Consider the following 23,827-nt stretch of genomic DNA (forward strand, 5'->3'; position numbering starts at 1 on the left):
AGTGTGACATGCAAGCAGTGAATTATCAATCTTTAAATCTCTTTTTAAACTCTCATAAGGGTTCAGTGCAAAATTAGAACATTATAAGGTCTTGGAAAGGCTTAGAGTAATCTTACCAAAGGATCATTTTTAAATCCCTCTTATCATTTTTAAAAGGTATATAAGTAGTTTCAGAATACCAAAGTGAAATGTATAAATAAAAAGAGACAAAAACTGCATTATACTCAGATTTTGACTGTGAGGTAGCCTATGATCTCAAAGCAGATAATGAGAATAACTGCTGTAAAATAGGAAATCGGAGTTCCCTTGAAAATTCCCTTTTTCCTATATAAAAATCTCTCAAAATGCAAAAATGCTCTTGGCATTGGTAAGACAGAACACTCATGTTCACAGTAACAAGAAAAGTTGCCTTAACATGGCAAACCAATATATGTATTTCTTTTTTCATATATAAATGAGGATATGTAACAGGTTAGTTATGTCAAACATATCATTTTTTTCTTATACCACATACACCCACATTATTAAAAAATTACTCTATTTGCCCCAGATATTTTCTGAATTTGGTAATTACTATTCGGTTTTTTTTTCCCTCTGAACAATATGTATAGGAATAGAAGCTAGAATCCCTAGGTTTGGATTCCAGTTTTGTTATTAGCTGTGTGACCGTATGCAAGGTATTTACTTACACACCTATGCCTCAGGTTTCTCCTCCACAAAGAGGGATAATAATATTTAACTCATAAGGTTGCTATAAGAATTAAAGTAATAAGTATAAAGTACTTAGAACAGTGACTGATACAGTAAGAGCTCAATAAATATTTTTACGGTCATTATTTTCTATTAATATTTTCAGAGAAATATGTAATGCATGGAGCTCTTGGTCACTGTTTTGGAAAGAGTAGCTAAGAGTAGCTTTGTTATTTTAAGCTTTTGCATACAAACTTTTCAGGGAATAATTTTGGAGGTTTTTATTTATTAAGAAAAAAACTAAAAACTTTAAGATAAACTGCTCTACAGACTATTTATCAAAGAATCTCCTTAATATTTCTACATCATATCAATGATGATATCAAACTACTTGTTCTTGAGCTCTGGTATTTTTGGCTAGATCTGTATGCACTAAAATGGAACTAGAGGGAAGTCTGTTGAACTGTATGACGACAAATGGATCCAATGATACATATATTCTCAAATCTCTAACTTTTAATTAACAGAACTCAGTACACCGTTATTTCACTATGCATGTGCCTCAGCAGATTTTCCTAATTACTTATATTCCAAAGTGTATATTCTACCTCCCCAATTAGAATTGACACTCAAGATGATGCTATTCAAATTTTAATCCCCTGAACCCCCATATTATACATTATTAAAAATATATACCCATTTTTCTCATATATCTCATATAATTAATAATTCATAATATCAACTCCATTTAGTATCTTGTTACCTATCACTGCTTATGCAAAGTTTACTTACTGCATAAGGGAGATTCATTTACTGAAGATTTCATTTTTAAAGATCCAATTATTCATTTTAGAGAGAGAGAAAGAGAGAGCATGAGCAATGGGAGGGGCAGAGGGGGAGGGAGAGGAGAGAGAGAGAATCTCAGGCAGACTGCCTGCCAAGCTGGAGCCTGACATGGGGGGGCAGGGCTCGAGGTGGGACTTGATCCTAGCACCTTGAGACCATGACCTGAACTGAAACCAAGAGTCCAATGCCTAAATGACTGAGCCTCCAAGGCACCCCTTTTACTGATGATTTCTAAGAGCAAAAGGAAACTATTACTTTTGAATAAAATTCCAAGTAACAGTTTAGAAGGTTTAAAAAATAAGTCCAAAGATACTCTTTTGCTAAAGGAGTCTTAAAAAAAATTATAGTGACAATAACGGTCTGATACCCCTTTCGTTGTAGCACAGTTGGAACAGTGTTAAGCACAAAATAGCTTAGTTGCCTGGGGTTTAATATCTTTTTTATGGACGGGGCAGAATCTCTCTCCCTCCCCCTCTGCCCCTCGGCTGTCCCCTGCTTCTGCTCTCTCTCTCTCCAAAATAAATGAATAAATCTTTAAAAAAATGACAAATTGAACCAAAACTCTTTTGAATAGTTTTCATTAAGCTTAATTTTTAATACAAATGCCCAACTGACTCAATTTTCAAGTGGCATGCATAACACAGTCGCCAACCCACACAGTATAATAATTGCTAGTAAATGTAACTTTAATGAGGTCATGAGAACAGTTTTTAAACTATCAGTGATGAGGACAATTTTCTTTCCAGTATCCAATATTTTATGGTGCAAATAGTTTGTAAAATACTATGAAATGACATAGAGAAAATAAAAATATTAAGGGTATACCGAATACAAACCCAAATCTTACTATTAGAATCAATAGACATAAAACATTTCAATAAATATACTCAGAATAAACATAATATAGGAAGAAAGAAAACAATTGCATAAACGTATAGCATTTTATTGAAAGTATGTATAGATATTTTATGGAATCAATTTATATCTGTTATTTATTTGTTTTGCACTTATATCTAATCAAAAGCTATGAGTGAATTAGTGATTTGCCATATTTATCCTAAATATGTGAGTTGAGTTTGCATTTTGCTTCTAAATCGATCTCCTGTAGTTTGGATTGATAACCATGCTAGTCTCAAAAAATACTTATCTCAACTATTACATTTTCTTTTATTACAGTCATAGGAGAGAAGTCAGTTTCACAATAAAAAGATGATGTGAAGTAAGATAAAGTGAATTGATGAAGACAAAGCAATTTTAAGCATAACATAACCACACTTGGGTTAGTAATTTTAAACTTTGATCTAAAATGATATAAATGATGGGGTGCCTGGATGGCTCAGTTGGTTAAAGCATCCGATTCTTGGTTTCGGCTCAGGTCATGATCTCAGGGTCATAGGATTGAGCCCTGTGTTGGGCTCCACGCTCAGCATGAAGTCTCTCTTTCTCTCATTCTCCTCTCTCTCAAATGAATAAAGTCTTTAAAAGTTTAAAAAAATAAAAAATAAAATGATGTAAATGATGCTATATTTAGATTTTTCAAAATTAGTATTAGATCTTTTCTCAGTAGACAGTTCAAGTCATCCTATAAACTTGCAATTAAAATCATCTTTGAATGATTGAATTGCTTTTCTATATATGAAACATATTCTAGTCCATGTATTTCCTATGCATGGAACATCTTTTGATGGTAAATAAAATGAGAAATACTATTAAAATTTTAAGGTGATTGGTAGTGATTTTACACAGGTATCAGTATCAACCTCATTCAGTTGTTAAATTATGGAATGTGTCATTATAAATTGTAGAAACTTTCTTTTTTCAAGGATCTTTTAGCCCTTTGAAAATATCTTTCATATCTTCCTTTCAAAGAGGTATTAAAATCATTAAAATCAACATCAGAAAAATAGAATAGGTTTGTCTGCCCAATTTACATTGCTAAATATTTGCACTAAACTTTTCTTGTCCTGTGTAATCGGTAAGAATTTATAGTACCAATAAGTAAACTATTCTTTTTTTTTCAAGATTTTATTTATTTATTTATTTTAGAGAGAAGAGGGGCAGAGGGAGAGGGACAAGCAGACTCTGCACAGAGCATGAGCCGGATGCAGGGCTCAACCTCATGACCCCGAGATCATGATCTGAGCCGAAATCAAGAATCGGATGCTCAACCAACTGAACCACCCAGGCACCCCATCATTTACATCATTTTTGATAAAAGTTTGAAATTACTAACCCAAGTATGGTTGTGTTATGTTAAAATTATAATATTAAAATAAGTAAACTATTCTTAACAAAACTTTGCTCAACAGAACTTTATAATAGGTTTCCCTATTAACATGTCATGAAGAGATTAATCAGAAAATACATTAGATTTTTATAATTAGCCATTTTTATTATATCACTCAACACATGATAGAGGTCAAGGATACTTTCCATTGTGACTTTCTCAGTGACAAAAGTGATTCATTGATTTGTATCTTGGTACAATCACCTTAATTTGGATAACTGCTTCAGACTGTTTTTCTGTCATTGAACTGCATTGTTACAACATACTCATACAAATACAAAATACAAAATTTAAACTCTATATTACATTTGTTGACAATATAGTCATTCAAATTTGTAACTATTTTAAAATAGGCTTAAAAGGTAATATTTTTTCTTTTTCATATTTTGCTGCAAATTCATTCAAATATGTTGATGTACTGATTCTTTTAGCAAATATGTTGATGTACTGATTCTTTGCTTTTGAAATTATTGGTTTTACATGTAAATACTCCTTACATCTGATGGTTAAACTGCTTTCAGTATGACTCTGAGAATAACACACTATGATTTTAGCACTATAAACTGATAGCTACAAAACTGAACTCAGAGCTAATACTCTTTTATGATTTTTGGAAAGTCATTAAGAGAGTATATCCTAAGAGTTCCCATCACAAGATTTTTTTCCCCTTTTTTAAAAAATTGTCCTTTTATTGTCTCTATATGAGAAGATGGATGTTAGTTGAACCTATTGTGGTAATCATATCACAATATATGTAAAACAGCCTATCATGACGAATGCCTTAAACTTAACACAGTCATGTATGTCAATTATTTTTAATAATTAAAAATAGCCAAACAGTTCTTAGAATTGATAACAAAAGCAAGATCTATAAAAGAAGGCGTACCTTGGTGGCTCAGTCGGTTGAACGTCTGCCTTTGACTCAGGTCCTGGTCGTGGGGTCCTGGGATCGAGCCCCATGTTGGGCTCTCAGCTCAGTGGGGAGCCTGCTTCTCCCTCTCCCTCTGCTGCTCCCCCTGCTTGTGCTCTCTCGCTCTCTCTGTCAAATAAATAAAATCTTTAAAAAAATTTATATATCGTATCCAAAATTAACAACTTTTCTCTGGAACAAGAGCATGTAAAGATGATAACAATACAAGCAACAGACTGGGATAAAATGTATGCAAATCACATATTCAACAAGAACGAGTATCTAGAATCTATTTTAAAATTCTCAAAAATCAACCATTAAAAGACAAGCAATTCAATTACAAAATAGGCAAAAGACATGAACAGATATTTCATCAATGAGGTTTTACAGATGGCATATAAGTAGATAAGAAGATAGTCAACATCACTAGCCATTAGAGGGAATGTAAATTAAAACTACCATCAAATATGACTATTTAGCTATCTTAGCTAAAAAAAAAATAGGCAAGGGTGCAGGCAAGGATGTGGAGAAACTGATTTACTCATACATTATTGGTGGAGATGTAAAATGGCATAGATAATCTGGAAAACAGTTTGGAATTTTCTTATAAGACTGAACAAAAAGTTCCATATGATCCAGCATGCACTCAGGGACATTTATCCTTGGGAAATGAAAATTTATGTTCAGTCAGAAATTTGCACACAAATGTTCACAGAAGCTTTATTCATAGTAGCCAAAAACTGGGGGAAACCTACAGATGTCATTCAATGAGTGAATGGATAAACAAACTACTGTACAGTCATACTGTGAATATACTGCTCAGCAATAAAAAGGAACAAACCATTGATACACAACCACTTGTATAAATTCCCAGGGAATTATGTTGTATGGGGGGAGAAAAGCGGATTACAAGGTCACATGCTATAATCACTTTTTAAATGACAAAACTATAGAACTAGTGAGCAAAATAATGATTGTCAGAGGTATAGGGACCTGGTTTGGGAGGCAGGTTGGTGTGATTATAATGGAGCAGTGAGTTTTCTGTGGCCCTGTTGTATTCTGAGTTTAGATACAATGTAGATTAGAGCAAGAGCCTTAGCAATTTTTGCTTAACTATCTCACTTCCTTTATCTGTTAAGTATTTCAGAGAATTTATTATGCCCCAAGAAGTGTTCCAAAGGAGAAGAGTCAATAGAGCATCATTAATACTGAAAGGGAAAGGACTTTATGTCATCCAGGTATCAAACTCAAGGCAAGTCTACATGCTTCCTCTGTCTAAATTTGTCTCTAGCTCTATTTCTATTTCTGGGTTTGTCTCCTAGGACTATTACAAAGTACCAAAAACTGGGTGGCTTAAAATAACAGAAATTTATTCTCTTGCAGTTCTCGAGTCTAGAGGTCCAAAATCAAGATGGCAGAAGGTCCATGCTTACTCTGAAGGCACTAAGGAAAATTCCTTTATTGCCTCTTCCTAGTTTCTAGCAGTTGTGGGCAGTCCTTGGCATTCCTTGCTTACAGCAGCATCACTTCAGTCTGTCTCCATCTTCACATGGTCTTTTCCCTGTGTTCATATCTGTGTGTCTTCACATGGCGCTCTCCTCTTTGTTTGTCCATGTCCAAATTTCCCTCTTTTTATAATGGCACCAGTCATAGGGTTAGAGTCCGTTCTAATCCAATGTGACCTCATCTTGATGAAATCTGCAAAAACCTTATTTCAAAATAAGGTTACATTTACAATGACTAAGGATTAGGACTTGAATGTACCCTTTGAGGGAACACATTTCAAGCCACAACTCTCTCTCTCTATCTTTTGTCCATCCATCCTTCCATCCATCCATCTTACTACCTATCTTTATCTAATCTACCTGGCATTAGAGTTAGATTAAAAAAAAAAAAGATGAGTGTCTCAGGGTCACATATTAGCATGTTTATTGAAATTGAAAAATGAAGTCAGTTATTTTCTTACCATAAATCTGATATGAGTGATTGGTTTTGCAATGAAAATTGGCTTTTCAATTAAGATGAATGTGGTCAGTTACTGTAAGTTTCGATTAGTTTAAATATCTTGATAAAAATATCTTTAGAGCATGTTAGAAGATAAAAATGTCCTACTGTGCCCTTCATTGTTGTTAATCCTTCATTTGTTCCGAATACCCTTTACCACCTGTATTCCTTACATCTATGTTTTAAATCTGCACAGTTTGGGCCCCATATTTCTCTTTTTAATTTATGTTCATCCATTTATCCTGAGCCTTGGAATCTTTAAAGACAATATTACTAACATAATATTATGAGGTTTGTCACAGAAAACATCTTTCTTTAATTGTGCTTTTCTATTGGGGCTACTAGCATTCTTTTTCTAATCACGGCAAAATTATCTATGGGATCCATGCGTATCTTTTAACATTTGTGTTCTTTTGACTAAGGATAATCCAGTCCCTTTATTTTTTCATCCAGTGTTGGATGGTACCTTAATCTCTCCTCTGGCCTCCCATTCTCTTCTGTCTAGTTATGTTTAAAATCATGTTCTTTATGTTCATGTCTGAAAATGTTAAATATGTTAGTGACTTCCATGAACTAAATTCCTGTGTCTGAAAGTTGTTCAGCATGTCAGGGAGAGACAAACTGGAAGCGGACTCTTTTCCTGTTGTGGTTGTTCTAGAATCAAATGCAGTTGACATGTTTTTGTTCACTTCTTTAATATATAACACATTCAGTTAGGCAGGAGTCTATGCTCCTCCCAATTTCAATTTGTAAAATTCCTTTTGTGATACAAACTAAAAATTTTCATATTAGATACACTAAGACCTATTCTCTTCTAGGTCCAACCATACTTTCATCTAAATAGCATGTAGAGCGGTATAAAAAAGAGACCTCTTGGTAGTTCGACTCATGCTGGCTTCTGTGTTGCACACTTGACATCTTCTTTTCTGATCAGTGCTTTACCAGCCTTCCCCACTTAGGGGAGCTAGTGGCAAGAATTGAAGCATTTCTGAATAAGGCTGAACTTTCTTGGTTTAGAGGAGAAAGTATACATAAGTTAGCTAAATAGAAACACTGATGATGTCATCAGTGGGGCTTATTTTGGATACTTCCCTGAAAAGAAATTTAAAAGAACAATAATGTTATCAACAATTGTCTACAGAATGATAACAGTGAAAGGTATATTGAGATTCTACTGTATTGCTATAACTTAGAGGTACCTCTGATATTTTATTTAATCTCATTTCATGAAAAGTCAAAGCTGTGGGCAATAAGTACATAAATAAATAAAATTAAAATAAAAAAAGGAATTATAATATTTTAAAACTATTAACATTGATATAGAAGATCCAGACACAGAGAAAATCCAGATAAGAAGAAATGTAAATCTTAACAAGAGAAAGTGAAGACCAAGTGCATGAGAATAAAACTATGCAGATTAGAAGAGCCAGCATATTTTACAGGCCAAATTAAAACAACTAACTAAATAATATTCATAATCATAGAAAAGCAAACCTATCTGGTTTTAAAGGAAATAATGTTTTCTAATACTGATTTTGAAATGAAATATTTCATATGGGACATTTTTAGAAAGGATACTGGGTGATACAATGCCCACTTGCCACAAAATCATCTTTAAACAGGTGCAGTAAGAGATTTAATGTGGTTATTTCCTATAACCTGAAATAGGAATCAAAGAAGGCAGCATCAAAATGAAATTCTATAAAGGATAGTCTGGAAAGTATATAATATTATTGCCCAAAAACCTATGACAGATGTGGGAGGTAACTCACCTATGGCGCCAAATGTTTACGTAAAAATTGGTAGGAAACCATTATTTCCTGGCTCACTCCTACTTTCTAGATCCATGTAGCAATCTTCTACACTGGCCCTGTTTTCAGCACCTGAGATATGGAGGAAGGCATTTTTACATTCAGTGATCATATGTCCAGAGTGCCTGGGATGGTCTTAAATGAAGCCTGCAATTTCAGCATAATTATTAATAGCCCCCCCCTTTTTTTAATCCTCAAAAGTGCCCAGGTTTGGATAATAAATTGTATTTTCACCCTCTTTATTCGTAAGTTTGTGTTGCAGACCTCTGTGTTTTAAGCCTGGTAATTACCGTCTCAAGTAATTTTTCAGTCTGATCACTGTTGCACCACATACAGGTGTCTCCTTCTGATTGAGGGAGCAGAAGGCAAGCTGAGGGCAAAGCACAAGCTAACACCCTGCAAGGACCCTTCCAACCCCCACAACTCCTGCATCGGGTATCTGTGACATTCCTCAGGCACTCCTGGCTGCCCTAGAACAAAGGAAAGGGAAAAATGAATGGTTAACTGACAGATCACAGTCATGCAGGACATGAGTCTCCATCAGTTTGCAACTGTGTTAATGATTTTAGAAAGAAAAAAAGCAATCTTATCAATCCCAAACTTCCAGAAACCTATAGATTCAATTTCCTGGACCCCTAACATCACCCTCTCCTCCATAAGATAGAAAAATCTTCTGTAATTAGTCACTCCTTACAACCCCAGTGCAGGTCTTTCTGCCCACGGGTCCTGTCTCTGTGCTTTAATTAAACCACCTTTATGCACCAAAACATCTCAAGAATTCTTTCTTGGCCTTCAGCTCTGAACCCCTGAAGTGGTGACTTCAGACCACATCATTTCCTATTCATTTTTGCTATCACTTGATAGCACAAAAAGGCACTATTCTACTTTGATCACCTATTAGTTGTGTAAACTTAAACAAGTGACTTATCCTCTCTTTGACTTGGCTTACTTCCCTATAAAATGGGGAGAACAGTAGTACCTATGGTAACTATGAGGAGCGGGGAGGAGGAGGGGGGCCCGAGGGGGCTGAAAGTTCACACATGGAAAACCCTGGGAAGCTGAAACTTAATTAGCAAGCTGCCAGAGTGGGCCCTGTCTGTTACTGTTTTAGTTTCTCTCTTAGAGTCAACAAGTCTGAATCAGTTTCCAGGTTTTGGTTTTCTTGAAATGTATCTTATAGCCCGTATTTCCAGTGTCCTCTCATGTCACATCCTGAGCCTGCAGCCCAGATTTGCTCTTCTCACAACTTAGGGGAGCCTCTCTTGGGGAAACTAAAGCAACTCAAGACTCAAGAAAATCCTAAACTGCACCATGCCACAAAGGAAGAGAGATTTCAATTTTCTTCCCTCTAGTGCTGAGGTTTATGGGAAAGTTACAGTGTTAGAGAGGAATTATCTTGCTAAGGAACAGAAAAATGAAGCAGAAATAGAAGGTGACAACCTGAGTCAATATAACAAAAAAGATAAACATGGAGGGATATCAGAGGCTAAGAATCTGCAATATGGTTTAAACTTGACCCACAAAATAAGGCGTCTACAGCCAGCAAAATGTGTCCCAATCTTCATAAGCAGGTAAGACTAAAGCTGTCATGTAACTTTGTGCTTATTTCCTTGTGTGATAAGTCAGACAGTTGAAGCCTGCATGTGTAAAAATATGAGATAGTGCCGGCTAAAAACCATACTCTTGGATCTCTAGTGCATTTACTAACTGCTTGTTTCTTATTAATGATAATGTTGTTATTTGTTAAGGCATGTTCAAAAATAAAATGAAAATCACACGTGGGAAATATTTATAACATAAATAATAGACAAGGGGGTAAGAATTTGGCAAGTGGATAAATTTAACATGGATTTTGCAGATAAATTACATATATATTTGGTTAGAAGAAAATTGTCCAGATAGCCAAAAGGTAAAGAAACAGAAGATGACACATATGGGTGAGTAAAAATAAAATCTTGTGAGCCAATACAAAGACGATGAATATTACATAAATTTTGTTCCAGTACATCTCTGAAATCATACCCTGGATATGTCCTGCTGAGATTGGCTGAAATCCAGACATGGATTTTTCATGTCAATCAGCCAAGGCACAAATATTGGCAGAGGCAGTTGTAACAAGATGAGTTTAAATGAAGATATAAGTCGGCTATGTAAAAACAAAACAAAACTTGTGCGTGTGTGCATACTGAGATACTTTGTCCCTCTTGACCAGCTGTGAGAATTCTAACCCCCTTTTCTGCCATGAAGTTAACACATCCAAGAGGGCAGGTGACACTTGGGGTGACACTGCTACTGAACAGAGGTGACTAGCCTACAGCAGCAACAGGATCTTGACACAAGTTAAAAACCTCTCATTGCAAGTCCCTAAGTACTTAGCCCAATAAACTGTTACATTTGTCAATTATACAGAAATAGTTCATTCAATCTGGCATTGTATAAAGAATTAAAGAAAATGAAAAGAATAAGCATGCACTGTAATGATTTACATATTTGTTACTGCTTAGTTATGGTAGTTCAAGCTGGCATATAAAACACAAGTTATAATGTTAAGATCCCTGATGTTCTCAGATACAGACTATTTGAGAGTAATTTCAGCAATAATTTTAGATCTAAGAAATAAGTGATAGCCTTTACTTTAAGTTAGTAAAATTGATCAGCCCTATATAGCTGTCATGTTTAAATTTTTCTCTAAGGTATGATGTTAAAGTGATCCTAAAACTTGTCTACTATTAACAATGAATACCATTCTAGTACTGTTCATAAATGGGTCATGTACTGAGTGTTTATTACTTGCCATATAGTATACTAAGTACATTCAAGCAGTATACTAAATACAGTATGTGGCTTATCTAATTACATACTAACAAAACCAAGTGAGTTAGGTAATATTATCACTCTTTTTATAGAGTAGAACGCAGGCTTAAAGAGTTATCAAAACTATTTAAACAGGCAGAGATTGTTAATAAGTGGCAGAGACTCTATTTGAACCTAACTACGGGGTAAAAAAATAAAATTCATCATACCAATATCACAGACACTGAAAGTAAACTAACCAACCTGGTTTAAGCCTCTCCTCACACAGTTAGGCATATTCTGTACTAGAAAACAAATACATTAAAGAATTATGTTTACTCCCTTATTGCTAACTTAGTGGTAAGAGAAATTAATAAGTCCCAATATTTTATGAAGACTAAATTATGAAAATATAATGCATGTACACAGTGGAGTCACATATCAGTTCAAATTTTAACTTATGTCAGTTTATCGGCAGGATCATTGCTGAGACATGGAGTGAGGGAGAGAGATTTATGTGAGGATCTATACAGAAAGGAAGAGCATAAGAAACATAAGTGAGATAAAGTAAAATTTGTTAGTGTTCTTTTTTTTTAAAGATTTTTTATTTATTTATTTGACAGAGTGATAGAAGCACTAGTAAGCAGAAAGGCAGGCAGAGGGAGAAGTGGATGCGGGACTCGATCCCAGGACGCTGGGATCATGACCTGAGCCGAAGGCAGACGCTTAACGACGGAGCCACCCAGGCACCCAAATTTGTTAGTGTTCTTATGTTCTTATTTTTAATTGTTGTAATAGTTAACTGTTCAAAATAATAATAGCAATTATGTATTTGGTGATTATAATTTTATAGCCTATGAATAAGAGAAATGAATGACAGCAATGTTGCATGGAATGAGAGAGAGGAATAGGAATAATTTATTATATGGTACTAGTACTAGCTGTGAAGTGGCATAGTATTACTTGAGAGTTGACATGAATTAGTTCTTTTTTTTTTTAAAGATTTTATTTATTTATTTGAGAGAGAGAGAATGAGAGATAGAGAGCATGAGAGGGAAGAGGGTCAGAGGGAGAAGCAGACTCCCTGCTGAGCAGGGAGCCCGATGTGGGACTCGATCCCCGGACTCCAGGATCATGACCTGAGCCGAAGGCAGTCGCTTAACCAACTGAGCCACCCAGGCGCCCATGAATTAGTTCTAAATGTAGATTGCAAACTCTAAGGCAACCACCAAACAAAGTGGAAAAGTACGGATAGTTCATATGCTAAGAAAAGAGAGAAAATGGGATCATACAAAATGCTCAGGGGGAGATTGAAAATTAAATGGAAAATGGAAAAAGAAATAAGTGAAAGTGCTAGAAATAAAAAGTATCATTACTGAAGTTAAGTATTGCATTTAAACAGGAGATTAATAGGAAAAGAAAAGATGTTTGAGTCTGAAAACAAGTCAATAGAAAATACTTCTTTTAAATCACAGTGGAAAAAAATGATAACATATAGAAAATACTCTAAAGATATATGGGAACCGGTAAAAAAGGCCTAGCAGATGCATTATTGGAGGACCAGAAGCTGAGGAGATGGTGAATGTGGCAGCAAAACACTTGAGGTTATCCTGGCCAAGTTTTTCTAAAGATGATGAAGGACATAAAGCCAGAGATATAACAAGTTCTGTGAACCCAAGCAGGATAAATACAAAAAGAAAGAAACCATCCCTCTCCATATGCATAGCAAAATTCCCAAGAACCAAAGAAAAAATGCTATATTTAAAAAAATCAGTTTCTTTTTCTTTTTACTGTATAGTGGTTTTTAAAAAAAATTTTATTGTTATGTTAATCACCATACATTACATCATTAGTTTTTGATGTAGTGTTCCATGATTCATTGTTTGCCTATAACACCCAGTGCTCCATGCAGTACATGCCCTCTTTAATACCCATCAGCAGGCTAACCCATCCCCCCACCCCCTCCCTTCTAGAACCCTCAGTTTGTTTCTCAGAGTCCATCGTCTCTCATGGTTCATCTCCCTTCCGATTTCCCCCCCTTCATTCTTCCCCACCTTCTATCTTCTTAAAAATCAGTTTCTTAATCTACCCCCTCTTCCCATGCTCAGATATTGAAATAACATTGAACATCTAAATTAATTTGGAAATAGGTAATAATTTTACAATGTTGGATCTTGCAATCCACCAATATAACAGATACTACTATATATGCAGGCCTTCTTTATTTTATTTTCAGTGCAAAATTCCTTAGACTGAATAAGAAACACTACAAACAATATGATACATGTAAAAGATATACATTGCCTGTAAGAACACATCCTTTGAAAAAGGATGTAAAAGGATGGGAAAAGCTAGCTATACAAGGCAACCATGAGCCTAAGAAAAATCTGGTGTATATATCATAGCCTAATTAGACTTTCAGTTATAAAGTCCTGGTAGACATGAGGAAATATATTCTGAAATTATAAAAGGATAAATTAGGCGGGAAAATATTTTAATTCTCAGTGCATATGCAACTAATGATAAAGCTTTAAAGTACAAAAGCAGACAATATGGCATTAGTGAAAATGGCAGACTGGATAGTTCCAGGGACCTGATCCTCCATAGAACCATCTAAATATTGAGCAAAATCTGTCAGAATCAATTTTGTAATAACTCAAGAAAATAGTCAAAGGTTTATAGCAATCCAGCAACTGCTGAACTAAGAAAAAATGCAGCTTAAAAATAGTAGGCTTGCTCCTGATCCCATTAAAGTTAGAATAAGTCACTTCTTTTTTCCCAAAGATTGGCCGTATCCCTAGCATCAAGGTAACACGCAATAGACTCAGTCACAGAGAGAGAGCAAACTCCAATTTCCGAGCCCCCATTGTTCCTGAGAGTCTGATTGACTTAACGCAAGGTGGGCAGGGAAGGAGGGCTCCAATGCTAGCCTAATCACTTTGGAAGTGAGCCTCTTCATAGAAATAAGGCTATTAGGGGAAGGAGATATTCCTGTGGTAGGGGTCCCTGTGGACATTTCAGAGAAATCTAGCTGGGTAGATTTTCCACTGAGTATCCAACTTCACAAGTAAAATAAATTCAAGTTTTATTCCTTTTATTTCATAGAACAAATTGGTAAAAAATATGGAAAATGAATATATTTCAGTTACAAGACAAATTATTTCATGGTAGTCTTTTTCACAGTTGATTTTAATAGGAACAATTAATATGAGCTATAGTGGAGAGAAAGTTTCTGTTAGAAAAACTCAAGTTTTATTAAAATGATATTCAATCCCATCTTCATATATTTTAAAAAGGTGATCAGTGTGCTACAACAAGTCGAATACTTTTTTGTCCTTATTAGAAAACCAAGCTAAATTGTTTTTAAAACATTCTATTAACTTATTTTTTGGATTCCCTTTGTTAAAAAAATATAACAAACTTAATAAGGTATACAATGTTTCATTAGAAAACACTTGCCAAACCTTCTAACTATAGCAGAATGAATAAGGTTCATAACTGGAAACTCTGACAGTCCCGTTTGAAAAATACAAAGGTCTGGAAATTAATATTTACTTTGGATACAAGAAAACCATGTAGAATAACATTATTTCAACAAAATTATCACCATTTGACAGTATCAAATGTCGAAGGATAAAGAAAGTATACTTTCAATCTTTTCTGAAGGAAAAAAAAAAACACCTCATTGAAAGAAGAAAAAAGATAGGCATACATTGTTATTGATTCCATGTATGTTTCTTCCCCTCAAATAATGTAATGTTACTGTTTACATTTAAACTGAAAGGCCCATCCATTCTACCCAACTCTAAAGCTTAACCTCCTGTATATTTCATGCAGACAATAAGGCTGATTTCTCAGCTCCCATAGACCATACGCAACCATCCAGAAGTTATCAGAAATTCCAGGAGTTCACAAACATTTTTCATAAATTTGTATAGCAAAAAAAATCTGAAAAAAATACCTCCTGTCGTGCTTCATTACAGGATCTAATCTAACAGTTAACATAAATATGTCTAAATAAAACCTCCCTCTATTTTAAGTGTCCACCAAAACCTATCTTTACAGATTAGAAAGTTAAAACACTCACATAGAAACTTACAAATGGCAATTGAAGTTTGTTTTTTTTAAAAAAAATACAACTCATATACTTTATCACATTAGTAATATTTCCCAAGTCAAAGAAAGCAGCTCTAAATCAATCATCACCATTATTAACATTGGGTTAACACCAGCATAAAACTGAACCATTGCTTAAATATGTTATTGCTTGTTGTTCTATTTGAATGTTTCCTTTTCAATTAAATTTAAAGAATGGCCTTAGTGACTTGACTCAATACAATTCATGCAATGTGGATTAAGACCCTATGAACAGTTTTTGAAATAGAAATTACAAAAATTAAACTGTGAATATTATTGAAATACATCCCAATCCCATGGCTATAAAAGATGTCGATGAGATTTTGAACAATTGTAAACATCTCAAAATGTGTAAATGGTGTGTTTTTCAACAACTAACATATTTTTAAATGATACAAAAGGCCAATGTGCAGTACTACAAAATACACTCCTGAATATGCCTGACAATCTTCTAGGTTTGTTAACATTTGAACCAATTACTCCCATTTTTAGTCCATTAGCTTTTGAGTCCAAGCCTGAGGCCTGCAGGTGATGATATTCATTAATCTAACAGCTTAACAGAAATCCTTCTGGATCTCTCCCACTCCCTCCCACACCTCTCTCGGTCTTTCCCCAAAGGGAGTATCCTTTCCATTAAAGCTAAGTGGTTCCTAACTTCCTCTGACTGTGGCTATATTTCCCTAAATGACTAAAATGATCATCAAAATGATGTGACGGAAGTAAGATATCACAGTAGTCTTCTAGTCATCTCATTTATAATATCCAGTTTCTACCACTTACTTATTCAAAACAAAATAAACAAATCAATCCACAGTGATATAGACGCCTTTCTCTAGCTATGTTCTATTTTGTCAGCCTTTAAAGAATGGAATACACTGACCCAAAGAAATAGAGTGCAGTGAAGTGTTATTATTTATGGTATTTTATAGGGAAATCAGTGATTTCACTAATCCATCTACCATTTTAAATGAACTAATATCATAGAACAAACACAGAGGACAACGTGGCTTTAATTCATCTTTTATGTGGAAATTAATGTTCTGGTGAGTGTAATGAATTTTGTTACTTAAATTTGGGCAAAAAAGGTAAATAAGTTTTTTTCTGGTCATGCTTCAAAAATCATGTGTTTAATGCTTGTATAGGTTTAGGCAAGAAAAACATTTACTCAACATTTTAGAAACAGAATATGCTATTTTGTTATTGAATAGTCTATAAATTAGAAGATATTTTATTGACAGTGAACTAAATTTATTTCTCAATAGTTTTAGTCTATTAATTTTAATAATTATTGGGCGCCTGGGTGGCTCAGTTGGTTAAGCGACTGCCTTCGGCTCAGGTCATGATCCTGGAGTCCGGGGATAGAGTCCCGCATCGGGCTCCCTGCTCGGCGGGGAGTCTGCTTCTCCCTCTGACCCTCCCGCCTCTCACCCTCCCCCCTCCCCCCTCTCACGTGCGCTCTCTGTCTCTCATTCTCTCTCTCTCAAATAAATAAATAAAATCTTTAAAAGAATTTTTAATAATTATTTTTCTTATAATGCTGGCCATATAAGGCCATTTAAATTCTGTTGTCATACAAAGTCAGTTGATTAAATGGTTTCATTACTTACTATATGCTAGTTTACTGTGCTTGTCATTGGAGATACAAAGATAAGTGTAGCATAATTGGCATATGAGGAACTTAGTATTGAAAGCTCAGCATCACCTATGTTCCACATAAAGCTACTCCACAGTCTAGGTAATGCTTTGTTACGTGCTCACATAAATCCTCTTCTCTTCAGAGGAATTCTATCAGCTAACAACTAAAAATTTGTTAATATGATGTTACTTATTAGTAGCAATTAGATTATTAATAGTAATAATAATTACTATCAGTTTTGATCCATACATTCCATAGCACAAGACCTCACTCTTGTTCTCCACTTTTCTCGGAAGTACACAAAATAACTGCTATTTGAAAATACTGATTAAATATTTATTGAATGAATGAATGAATGAACGAATATGGATACACGTACAAACTCTAAGAATACATATAAGGGCACAGATGTCTGATCAAATCTCTATTTAGTAGGTGACATAAGTGTTATAATCAGTGAGGGTGCTCTAAAAGTTCAACGTAGATCTATTTCATTATTATTATTATTATGTAAGTATAAAAAGTAAAATAAAATGGAGTTAGCAATGGACTTTAAAAATTCAATATACAGGGGTTATTAGCATTAAAACCATTGGAAACTATATTTTCAAACCCATGGTTTTTTTTCAATAAGGATTTTATTCTACTTTTTTTCAGAAATGAGATAAAAGAAAATAATTTTATTTTATTTGTAAACTGGTTATTCCACTTAAGGTAAACATGCAATGAGATATACCATATGAATTTATTTTCCTGATAACTGAAATCACCTCATTAAAACAAACATTAAAATTGACTAAATATATTTCTAAATATATATTCTAAATAATTCAATATTTTTATAATGTTCTGGGTAGGTATTGTGAATAATTATTGTTATATCATGAACACTAACAGAGCTTTTTTTCTTCCAGTTTATATGGTTTTAACTGGTCATGTCTTCCAAATATGACTTTCAAGATAGATATTTTAGGGCGCCTGGGTGGCTCAGTTGGTTAAGTGACTGCCTTCGGCTCAGGTCATGATCCTGGAGTCCCGGGATCGAGTCCCGCATTGGGCTCCCTGCTCAGCAGGGAGTCTGCTTCTCCCTCTGACCCTTTTCCCTCTCGTGCTCTCTATCTCTCATTCTCTCTCTCTCAAATAAATAAATAAAATCTTTAAAGAAAAAAAAGATAGATATTTTAGATACAGATAGAAAAAATATAGATAAGCATTTTTAGGTGTATTGATAGCTATAAACACAGGATTAAGTAAGAGATTCTAAATATTATTATATATACAATATATTTTTTGGTCTAGTACTATTTGATTACTTTATCATCTGCATATGACTTTTTTGATACATTATTTTCCAAAAGCAATTATGCTATAATTGATACATATGTAAAATTGAGACATTAAATTGGGAACAAGTGTGAAATATGTCTGATCATAATATATGAAATAAAAGACTTCTCAAGATTGATTAAATAATAGACACCTAAATGAAATATGGGCAAACTAGAAGCACAAGCAATTCACAAAAGAAAATAACCAATAAAAGTAAAGCAACAAAAATGATTGATTTTAATATTAGGAGAGCAAAGAAATATGTTTTGTCTCCATACTGGCAAAGATTTAAGTGTATTATTTAGTGTTGCTTATAGTGTATTCTCATGCATAAGTATCTTACTACATTTTATATCAAAAATAAAAAAACATATTCAGTTTTGCAATTCTATTCCTTATATGAAATCAACATATACAGTCAATACATAATGTACTTATCCCTGAGCAATTTATGAGGATAAATAATTAGAACAAACATTACTGTTACTAGTAATATGAAATGCTTTAGAGCCACATTGAATGGAATAATCTTTTATTAATTATAGAGTTTTTAAGAGCCATGTAATATTATGTAAGTACTAAAAATCATACCATTGGATGATATTAAATGGAAATATGCCAACACAAATACTGTTATCTAGGAGTTTATACAGGGAAATGCAGATTTTTAAATAAAAATTTCCTCTATAGGCATATAAAAATTATTCAGTTGGTAATTCCAACTGAGGTTATCACAGCTGGTTGAATTATGAATCAGTTATCTTTTTCTTACAGTTTATTTTTGCTTTCTAAATATTTTATAATAAGCAGATATTACTTTCATAATTAGAAAAATATGGTATTTTAAAATAAACAATGACATGGGGCCTGGGAAGTGGATCTCAAGCCTTATTTTATTAATACATCATCCTGGGTTCATGTATAAGTTAGCTATTTGATGTCTTACAGAGTTAAGTGATACAGAACAAATTTAGTAAGCTTTAATGGGGGAAAATGGCTCATGCAGAAGTAAAGTACCCAAAAGGAGAATAAATGTCATCTACTTTCTATTTTGTCTACATCTTGAGCTATCATCATATCAGAGCCCAATATCCCTCTTGATTTAATATTTCCAAGTTGAATTCACAATTAGCAGGGATTTAATTTTGAAAAACACCTAATGTAATATTCCTTAGTTTGAAGGCAATTAAGGTCTTCAAACACCTATTTTTGGACAACTATTTTAAACAATTATTATAAATTTACCTAAATTTATTCTGAATTTTATGAAGTATAAAATATTCTAAAAATTTTTAAGCAAATCTCAAGAAAAGTTTCAAAGGACAGGAAATAAATTCACTGTTAACTTTATAAAACTAAAAATAATCATAGTTTTAGAAGGCCTAGAAAAGAACACATTTGAATGAGTTTGGGAATTAACCTGCCCTTCACTTGGAGATTAAATTAGATCTTTTCTTGTGACAGTGGAGTTGATAACAAGATCACAGTCAACAATGTACTCTGGCAGGTAATATTTTAAGAGAAAAATGGAAGAAAATCCCAGGAGTTGACATTTAGACATTAGTCCATGAGTAACAGGCAGATATTTTACAAAGAGTTGGAAATTATATTCGGTATAATGTTTTTCTAGACTTATATACATACTGCTGACATGTACATTATTTTTTCAGAGAATCAGTATCATTTGTTTTCTCTAAAAGAAGATTGCTTCCAATTGGGCTGCTTTGCTTGCCAGGAACATTTTCACGTATGATATAGGAACTCAATGAATGATGGCTGCCTCTGGCCTCTTCCCCAGCAAACCTCCCCTGTCCACCCACAGACATTCCACACCTGGTCACACACAAATTCATCTCATATTTTTGTGGTTTTGAGCAATATTCTCTTTCCTGTGTAGGCCTGTGCGTATTTTCATTCTACTTATTATTATAATAATCAGTACTTCATATTTTGTTTATTTTTTAATAACTTTCTACTAATGAAAGTTATATGTGGGCATGGATCTTGTTTGTTTTACTGAATTGATAAAAACTCATTAAGTAATTATTGGGGTGCCTGGGTGTCTCAGGGGCTGAAGCATCTGCCTTTGGCTAGGGTCATGATCTTGGGGTCCTGGGATCGAGCCCTGCATCAGGCTCACTGCTCAGTGGGGAGTCTGCTTCTCTCTCTACGTCTGCTGCTCCCCCTGCTTGTGCTCTCTCTCTGTCTCTCTCTCTCTGTCAAAAAAAAAAAACTCATTAATTAATTGTTGGAAATAGTATAAAACTATAAACATATCACTAACAAAAACTTTCCATATTCCAGTTCATCAAGACTTCACAGGTGTGGCCTTATGGTGTATGTATTATTATTTGATCTAACAAAGTAAACACTGTACAGGTTAAAATGCATTTTAAATACAACAGAATTTTTATAAATATTGCATGAAAATTTAACTTGTGTATTTAAATGTAGCAAAAATGTGTTGCTGTCCTGAATATATTCAAAGCAGAATATCACGTCATGGCAGAATCAGGAAAATAGTAAAATAAAACCATAAGCATGTCTCCCACCAAACACATCAGTTGTTGGCAGAAAACAAAAGAAGAATACAGGGGTGCCTGATGGGCTCAGTCAGTTAAGCATCTAACTCTTGGTTTCACCTCAGGTCATGATCTCAGGGTCATAAGATTGAGCCTGAGTTAGGCTCCCTGCTCAGGGTGGAGTCGGCTTGAGATTCTTTCTCCCTCCCTCCCCCTCCCCCTCTGCTTCTCCACCTGCTCCTGCTTTGTCTCTCTCTCTCTCTATCTCTCTCTTTCAAATAAATAAATAAATATCCAAATGAATACAAATTTTTTTCCTCTGCTTTTTCATTCAATAGCATATATTACTAATGCCATTAATGGCTTGCCTTTTCTAACATGCCTTTAATGGCCAGTAAGATGGGAACTTGAAACTAAAAACTGAGAGATGAAAAAAATTAAAAAAAAAATGGACAAATCTGTCAACCCATTAGGGAATCATCAACCAGAAATTTAAGCTGACCAATTCACTCCTCAGAAGGTATAGTCCTCCTTGTGGACTGACTGCAATCATGAAAATAAAAATGTATATGTTCATGATGAGAGAAATGGAAGTCATGGCCAATTAAACCTTGACTAGAAAAGTCACACATTTTGAAACCTTGCAAAAAGTTTTATGGGCAAGTGATATAAAGGGTGAAATAAAAGCAGTGGGTATAAGGAAAGTTATCCTTTGATTTTCCTTCAGAAGTGAGATGTTGGAAGGAAAAGACAGAGAGACTAGATTAGGCAGTAATTTTATTGCCTAATTTTAGTAGATAAAAGGAAATTTATTTCAAAATTTTTTATCCAGCAAAGTCTAAACTATTAATTAGAATGTTATATTTTATTTACAAGAAGTACCTTCAAAAACAATGTCAAGGAATATTAAAATGGGAAGGATAATGCAATGGGATATCTCTCTTTCTACCTCTCCCTTTATATGTATATATATATATGACCTTTTATTCATATGTTAGTTACTTCCTATAGTTACCAAGACCAATTACAGTTAAATATATGTGACTGCAAATAATATATATATATGAATATTCATATTTATATAGTGTTTATATTTCATATTCTGGGCATACATTATATTTTGAATCATGGAATGTGTGATCGATTCAGCTGGCTTCTTTTATTTAACAATGTTTTCAAGGTTCATCTACATTGTAGCAATTATCAGTCTCCATTACCTTTTATAGAAGAATAATATTCCATTGTATGGATATAACACATTTTCATTCATCAGTTGATGAGCATTAGTATCGTTACTACATTTTGGCTATTATGAATATTGCTGTTATGAACATTCATGCACAAGTTTTTGTGTGTATATATATTTTCATTTCTCTTGGATAAATATATAGTAGTCAAATTGCTGTGTCATTTTGTGACTATATTTAACTTTTTGAGGAACTGCCAAGATATTTTCCAATGCACCTATGCCATTTTACATTCCCGAGTAAGTGTAGTAGGATTCCAGTCTCCTCACTTGTTATTGTCTGTCTTTTTGATGATAGCCATCCTAGTAGGTATGAAGTGATATCACACTGTCATTTAATTTATAGTTTCAAAATGGCTACAAATGTTGAGTATCCTTTCATGTGCTTGCTTGCCATTTGTATATTTTCTTTGGAAAAGATATATTCTAATCCTCTGATCATTCTTAATTTAGGTATTTGTTTTTATTACTATTGAGTTGCAAGAGTTCTTTACCTATTCAGGATATAAATCTCTTATCAGATATGTAATTTACAAATATTTTCTCCAATTCTGTGAGTTATCATTTCAATTTCTTGATATTTATTCTTTGAAGCACAACAGTTTTTAACTTTGATGAAATATAATTTGTCATTATTTTTCTTTTATTGATTGGGGTTTGATTTCATGTCTAAGAAAATATTACCTGACCCAAGGTTATGAGATTTATTCCTAGGTTTTATTTTGATCTAGCTCAGTTATCAATTTTGAGTTAATTTTTTTAAAGATTTTTAAAAATTTATTTGTCAGAGAGAGAGAGATAGAGAGAGAGGGGGAGAGAGAGAGAGAGCCCAAGCAGGGGGAGTGGCAGGCAGAGGGAGAAGCAGGCTCCCCACTGAGGAAGCAGCCCAATGTGGGACTCAGTCCCAGGACCCTGGGATCATGACCTGAACCGAAGGCAGATGCTTTACTGACTGAGCTACCCAGGCATCCCTTGAGTTATTTTTTTTTATGAGTGATGTAAAAAAAGGACCAAATAGCATTATTTTGCGTGTGGATATCCATTCATCCAGTTACCATTTATTGAAAGATTATTCTCTCTCTGCTGAACTGTCTCCGCATCCTTGTTGAATATCAAATGACAATAAATGTAAGGATTATAATAGAATGGAATAGATCAACTGAATCATCTACAAAGAGTTTTGAAACATTTGTTTTCTGGGCTTTGGCATACAGATCATCAGTATCCTTAAAAATTAGTGAAACCTTGTAAGAGTATATTCCCACCAAGATATGAACTTGAAGATTTGGTATTTATGTATTTTAGAATCTCTTGATAAAGTCAAGCTGGAGATTAACCAACCTATTGGTATACAATACCTTGACCTTTCTGAAAACCATTGAAAACACTAATTTATTGCTCATCTCTAGTCTCTAATGTATTTCTTGGAATTCCCGGTGTGGATATTCATATCTATAGAGAAAATATACCTCAAAAGCTATTTAAATTAATACATCCTATCAAATCTTTCCTCTGACAAATTTTGTCATGTTGGGAAGAATTGGAAATATTAACTTACCAATTAAGAGTTTAGATAAAGTAAAGGGATACAATGCTATAACTTATGTTCCTATCCC

At 33.9% G+C, this 23,827-nt stretch overlaps 1 long non-coding RNA gene across 3 annotated transcripts in view; it reads right to left on the reverse strand.

Annotated features, from left to right (window-relative positions):
• The window catches only part of LOC141374676 (uncharacterized), a 102,641-nt gene that overhangs the window by 30,189 nt on the left and 48,625 nt on the right, over window positions 1–23,827 (reverse strand). For all 3 annotated transcript variants that reach the window (XR_012381758.1, XR_012381761.1, XR_012381760.1), the window contains exon 4: window positions 4,710–4,862. This is a non-coding gene — a long non-coding RNA (uncharacterized lncRNA). The remainder of the gene's footprint in view (window positions 1–4,709; window positions 4,863–23,827) is intronic.

This window comes from Callorhinus ursinus, unplaced genomic scaffold (genome assembly GCF_003265705.2).
Source record: "Callorhinus ursinus isolate GAN/ISIS: 27379988/994484 unplaced genomic scaffold, GSC_fseal_2.0 scaffold2, whole genome shotgun sequence".
Taxonomy (NCBI): domain Eukaryota; kingdom Metazoa; phylum Chordata; class Mammalia; order Carnivora; family Otariidae; genus Callorhinus; species Callorhinus ursinus.